Raw genomic sequence first — 5,792 nt, forward strand, 5'->3', positions numbered from 1 at the left:
TCAGAATCCTTCTGAACCCAATACTCTGATAAATTAGTGATAGGTAAGAGTAAGTGCAGGGATCAAAGCCATTTGTTATCACTGCCTTAGAGTTTAGTCTTCTAAATTTTAGCCCATAATGCTGTCTTCAGCTCCAGTGATTTTCGTGTCACTGATATTGCCTCCTACTGTGTGGGGTTGGAAGAAGCATAATGGCCAGGAAAACCAAGGATACCTTTACTAATATTTACTACTAAAGTGAAAATATTGAGAAGCCACGCTACCGACGGCTCACTCTGCTCTGCTCACTAGGCCCACCGGCCCGCGCCCATCATGGCCACCATTCAGCAGCTGGTAGGAAGATGGTGCTTAGTGGAAAGCAAAGGCTTTGACGAATACATGAAGCAAGTAGAAGTGGGAATGGCCAAACCAGATTGTATCATCTCTTCTTTTTTTTTTTTTTAAAGATTTTATTTATTTATTTGAGAGAGAGAATGAGATAGAGAGCATGAGAGGGGGGAGGGTCAGACGGAGAAGCAGACTCCCTGCTGAGCAGGGAGCCCGATGCGGGACTGGATTCCGGGACTCCAGGATCATGATCTGAGCTGAAGGCAGTCGCCTAACCAACTGAGCCACCCAGGCGCCCTGTATCATCTCTTCTGACGGCAAAAACCTCACCATAAAAACTGAGAGCACTTTGAAAACAACACAGTTTTCATGTAACCTGGGAGAGAAGTTTGAAGAAACTACAGCTGATGGTAGAAAAACTCAGACTGTCTGAAGCTTCACAGACAGCGCATTGGTTCAACATCAGGAATGGGATGGGAAGGAAAGCACAATCACAAGAAAATTGGAAAATGGGAAATTAGTGGTGGAATGCGTCATGAATAATGTCACCCGTACTCGGGTCTATGAAAAAGTAGAGTAAAAATTCCATCATTATTGTGGACAGGAATTAGCTGAGAGGATGAACAAGCTCAGTTCAATGAGCAAATCTCCATACTGCTTTTTTTTTCATTACTGTGTTCAATTATCTTTATCACAAACATTTTACATGCATCTATTTCAAAGTGTTGATTTAATTAGGATCATCCCTTTGGTTAGTAAATAAATTTGTGCTAAAAAAAATAAAAATAAAAAATAAAGTGAAAATATTTACTATTAAATGTATTAAAGTATTTATTAAAATATTTGCTCATTATTAAAATTAAAATATTTACTACTGATTAAGTATTTATTAAAATATTGGTAAAAGTATTTACTATTTGGTATTGCTATGGGCACTCTGCTGAGTCTTAAGGAACTAGGAATAAAATATTTCATGACCTCATAAATCAGAAAGGTATGAAAGCAAAGTCATTACAATATGGTGAAACAGATACGGTAAGAACTCTGAGAGCAGTATGCCTAATGCAACAAGTAACCATACACTGTTAGGAAAGGAATGGTGGTGACAAAGGGTTTAGGAGCAAATGGACTTGTGCTCTTTTCTCCTTTGCCATGTTTTAGCCACTCCTGTGACCTTTGTGGAATTCAGTTAACCTCTATGAGCCTTGATAAAACCCACTTATCAAGTGGTCATAAAACATAAAAGGCACCAAGCAAAGCACATGGCACAGAGCCTAGCACATAGTAGACACTCAATAAATAGTAGTTTTGGGTCAAGGAAAATTTGAGTCAGGAAATGTATGTGTGATAACTGCTGGGAGTTCAGATCATCAGTTGTGTAAAATAAGGGGAAAAAAAGCAAGACAGAATTCTATGTGGTTAATCAAAGAGGCATGAAAGAATTGTAACATCTACGGGGATTACTTTATTAGTGTAAGTACCACTAGGACAAAAACAATGTGCAAATTAGTTGCACAATTCCATCGATCATAAAACACACCCCAATATCAGAGATGTTGAAATTTGAAAAACATACACGTTAGAATCAATAAAATTGGTACTTAATGAACATAAGATACAGAAGAGAATGAAAACAAGGGAGGCTGGATAAGCCAGCAAGAAAGAGTCCTTAAGCGCATGCTCGTGTGTGCGTGTGTGGGCATGTGTGTGCGTGTGTGTGTGCGTGTGTGTTTCAAATTAAAAAACCAGGACATTATCCTGTGGCCAAACTAGAGCCTTTAAAGATTTTAGGTCAGGAGGACATAGGAGAAGTTTGGAGGTATGGTGGAAAGGATTGGAAAAATGGCCTGACACCAGTTATGAGTTTGTGGCATCCTTTTGATTAGAAATTAGCACTTTACTGTGCATTACAATTGCCTATGAAGATTTTCAAAGAATATGTCCATTTCTCCATTTTGATAAGTTGTTTCTTCATTGGCATAAAGTTTTTATAATGTATACCTATTGTCTGTGAATGTCTGTAGACTCTGTAGTGATGTCCCCCCTTTCACTCCTGATAACTTGTGTTTTCTGTCTTTTTTTTGCCTTGATGAATCTAGTGAGAAATTTATTGGGATTATTATTCTTTTTCTTTCACTCAAGGGTTATTTAGAAGGATGTTCCTCAGTTTTCAAGTACTCTCGAGATACCTTATTGTTTCTGATTTCTAGCTTAATTCCAGTGTGGAAAGAGATTTATTCTGTGTGATTCAAATCCTGTGAAATCTACTGAAACAATTTATGAGCAATAGAGTGTACTTTGGGGAATATGTCATATGCACCTCATGTTTATAGTCGACTAATAGTTGACTATTACCCTAACTGGGAAATTTAGACTCGATGTACAAGTCTAAGTCCAGAAGTTTAGAATTTTCATATTGGTTTCTTTTTTTTGTGGACTATAACAACTATTTAAAATATTTACTATTAAACCATCCTAAAACCTTGTACATGATAACAAAGGAACTTATTTTTACTCCCTACTTTTGCAATGTCTCTCATTCTTTCCTATTTTTAATCCTTCTGCTTTAGGTTTTATACAACTATACTCATAATTGGCATACCATCTTTGATTCATGTAAGGCAATTTTTCTTATTTCTAATGAAACTGCAAACTCTTTATTTTACAACTTATTTGTATAAAAGTGTTCTGAATAGTATTTTGAGATTTTTCCTCATATTTTAATATTAGAACTATTAATTATTTTTTAATATTATAAATACCTGCTATCAATAGCTTTGCACATCTTGGGTTTTTCCTTCCTCTTTTGCATTATTTCCTTTAAATACTCTTCTAAAAAAGATACTATTGGATAAAGGGTTTCGGTACATTTTGGATGTGCCTATTTGGCCCAGTAGCCCTTGAAGAGGCTGCACCACTATTATCAATTTACTACAGTTAAGTCTCCTTTCTTGCCTTTCTACCATTGCTCTTGATATTTCTACTCTCCAGCATTCCTGTCCTCTTAGTAAACTCCTTTTTTTTAATACTCTGGATGGACTCCTCCTGCTCTACATCCAAACTCAAATGCCATCTATAAAACACTGCAGAATTCCCGGGAGGCATGGTCACCACCCTCCTTCATTCTGATAACATTCTATGCCCATCTCAACTGTGACACTAACTGCATTGACCTTTCCTTTGTTCTCTCCTCCCTCATATGTTGTCAATCGTCTTATGAAAACCCTTAATGTCCACAGTGAGTGACACGCAGAAGGTATTTGCCAAGCTTCTGTTGACCGAACTTACATTTCTCTAGCAATAATGAACAGACCCTGTTCTGCACAGTCTGGCTGACTGTAAATTAGTTTTATCATTTTATTTGCTTCTTTATTGTTTAATGGCTTATATTTATGTTTACTCAGTAAGAACCTAGATAAACACCAATCTGGGCTAGCTACTGTGATTTGTGACATATAAGAATTTTACTATAGTAAGTAGAAGCTGATTTTACCCAGAGATACAATTTTTCTGGATTATTTATTTACTTATTTATTTGGCACTTAGAAAAGTAAGGTTAAGTCACCTGTAAGGGATTGTTATCCTATTTGAACCTCTACACGGGGCAATCTCCAGATGAATATCCAGCTGCAGCCCCTAGGACAGCCAATACAGTCCTTCAGAAAGGCTATTAAAGGTGCTAAAATGAGAACTTGAAGCTCCCCGGATGCTGCCCGCACTCACCATTTAATCCAACCCATTCACCATCTCTTCAAAACTCATTTTGATTTCTACAGAGAATTAACCGTTACAAAATGACCCATATTAAGTGGAGCTACAGTGAGGAACAGAGAAGCTACAAAAGTGCCTGTCCCATTTTTTTCTCCACTTAAGGGCGACTCATATTTTGATTAAAATTTAGAGAAAATGAAGATAGGAAGTTTCGAAACTGCTCAAGCAATGACTTACAAAATCCACTGATTCATATTTAAGAAGGGAAAAATTTTCCTTCCCCAAAGCAGGAGGGAATCAAAAAATATTTGAGGGGAATGGTAAGCACCTAAAAATCTTAGGAAGAAGGTACAGAAAATATAGTTAAAGAAACTACCTTTTGAAAGTGATCAATAAGACATAGTGCATAAGTGATTCAGTCACACAATAGTATTAAAAACACCACTTAGCACGTGAGAGGCTTCTTTGATTCTGCTTATTTGTAAAGTTATATATTAACTTTTGCATTTGGCAAAAATTACTCCACTTTGGGTCAGGACTGAGAGCTGTTCAAATATTCCTTGCCTATCAGGAGGAGGATGAAGAGGGATGGAGAGGACGTCAGCCCACGGGGTGGCCGCCATGGAGGATGAGGTTGTGTCTGTGGCTGCCAGAAATGGAGGGGACATCCTGTGACTGAGGGAGACAGTGGGGGCAACTGCAGCATTTGGTGCTTAGGATTGGGTGAGATGTCAAATCTAATCTGAAAACTGGAGAAGTCTGAACAGTTTGGCATATCTGAGGGTCCAAAAGCTCTTGGATCCATAGTTGGTGTTGGAAGCTGGGACAGTTGCAGAGAGCCACAGTTAGAATAGTCCATGAGGGGCTCTGGGTGATTGCCTGAAATACATTTTGTTTTTGAACTGTTTTCTATGTACCAGCCACAGCTTGAAGAATGGGTGAGTGGCCTACTTTAAAAGCCAGGAATACGATACACAAAGCCTTGGTAAATAGTACCAAATTGTCTCCAGAATAATTTTACCAAGTTATATTCCCACCAACAGAGAATGAGTGTATTTCCTCACTATGTCCTTGCCAGGATAAGGATAAATCCTTTTTTTTTTTTTTAATTTTTTGCTTCTTTGCCAATTTGGCAAAGAAGAAAAAGGACATGTTGCTTTAATTTGCACTTTTAAGGTGCCAATAAACACATTTTATATATTGTATTTATCTTGATAGAAATCATTTGATAATGTCTTTTATTTTTTTAATTTTATTTTTTAATTTTTATTTAAATTCAATTAGTTAACATATAATGTATTATTAGTTTCAGAGGTAGAGGTCAGTGATTCATCAGTCTTTTTTTTTTTTTTTTAAAGATTTTATTTATTTTTTGACAGAGAGAGACAGCGAGAGAGGGAACACAAGCAGGGGGAGTGGGAGAGGGAGAAGCAGGCTTCCCGCTGAGCAAGGAGCCGGATGCGGGGCTCGATCCCAGGACCCTGGGATCATGACCTGAGCCGAAGGCAGACGCTTAACAACTGAGCCACCCAGGTGCCCCTCATCAGTCTTATATAATACCCAGTGCTCATTCCATCACGTGCCCTTCTTAATGTCCATCACCCAGTTACCCCATTCCCCCAGCCCCCGCCCCTCCAGCAACTCTGTTTGTTTCCCATAATTAAGAGTCTCTTATGCTTTATCTCCCTCTCTGATTTCATCTTGTTTTATTTTTTCCTCTCTTCCCCTATGCTCCTCTGTTTTGTTTCTTGAAC

General features: G+C 37.8%; 1 pseudogene; it reads left to right on the forward strand.

The window, feature by feature from the left end:
* The first annotated feature begins 312 nt into the window (after positions 1–312).
* LOC110587426 lies at positions 313–1,094 on the forward strand (annotated as a pseudogene).
* Positions 1,095–5,792: the final 4,698 nt, after the last annotated feature.

The sequence above is a fragment of the Neomonachus schauinslandi genome, chromosome 10 (assembly GCF_002201575.2).
Source record: "Neomonachus schauinslandi chromosome 10, ASM220157v2, whole genome shotgun sequence".
In the NCBI taxonomy this organism is placed as follows: Eukaryota; Metazoa; Chordata; class Mammalia; order Carnivora; family Phocidae; genus Neomonachus; species Neomonachus schauinslandi.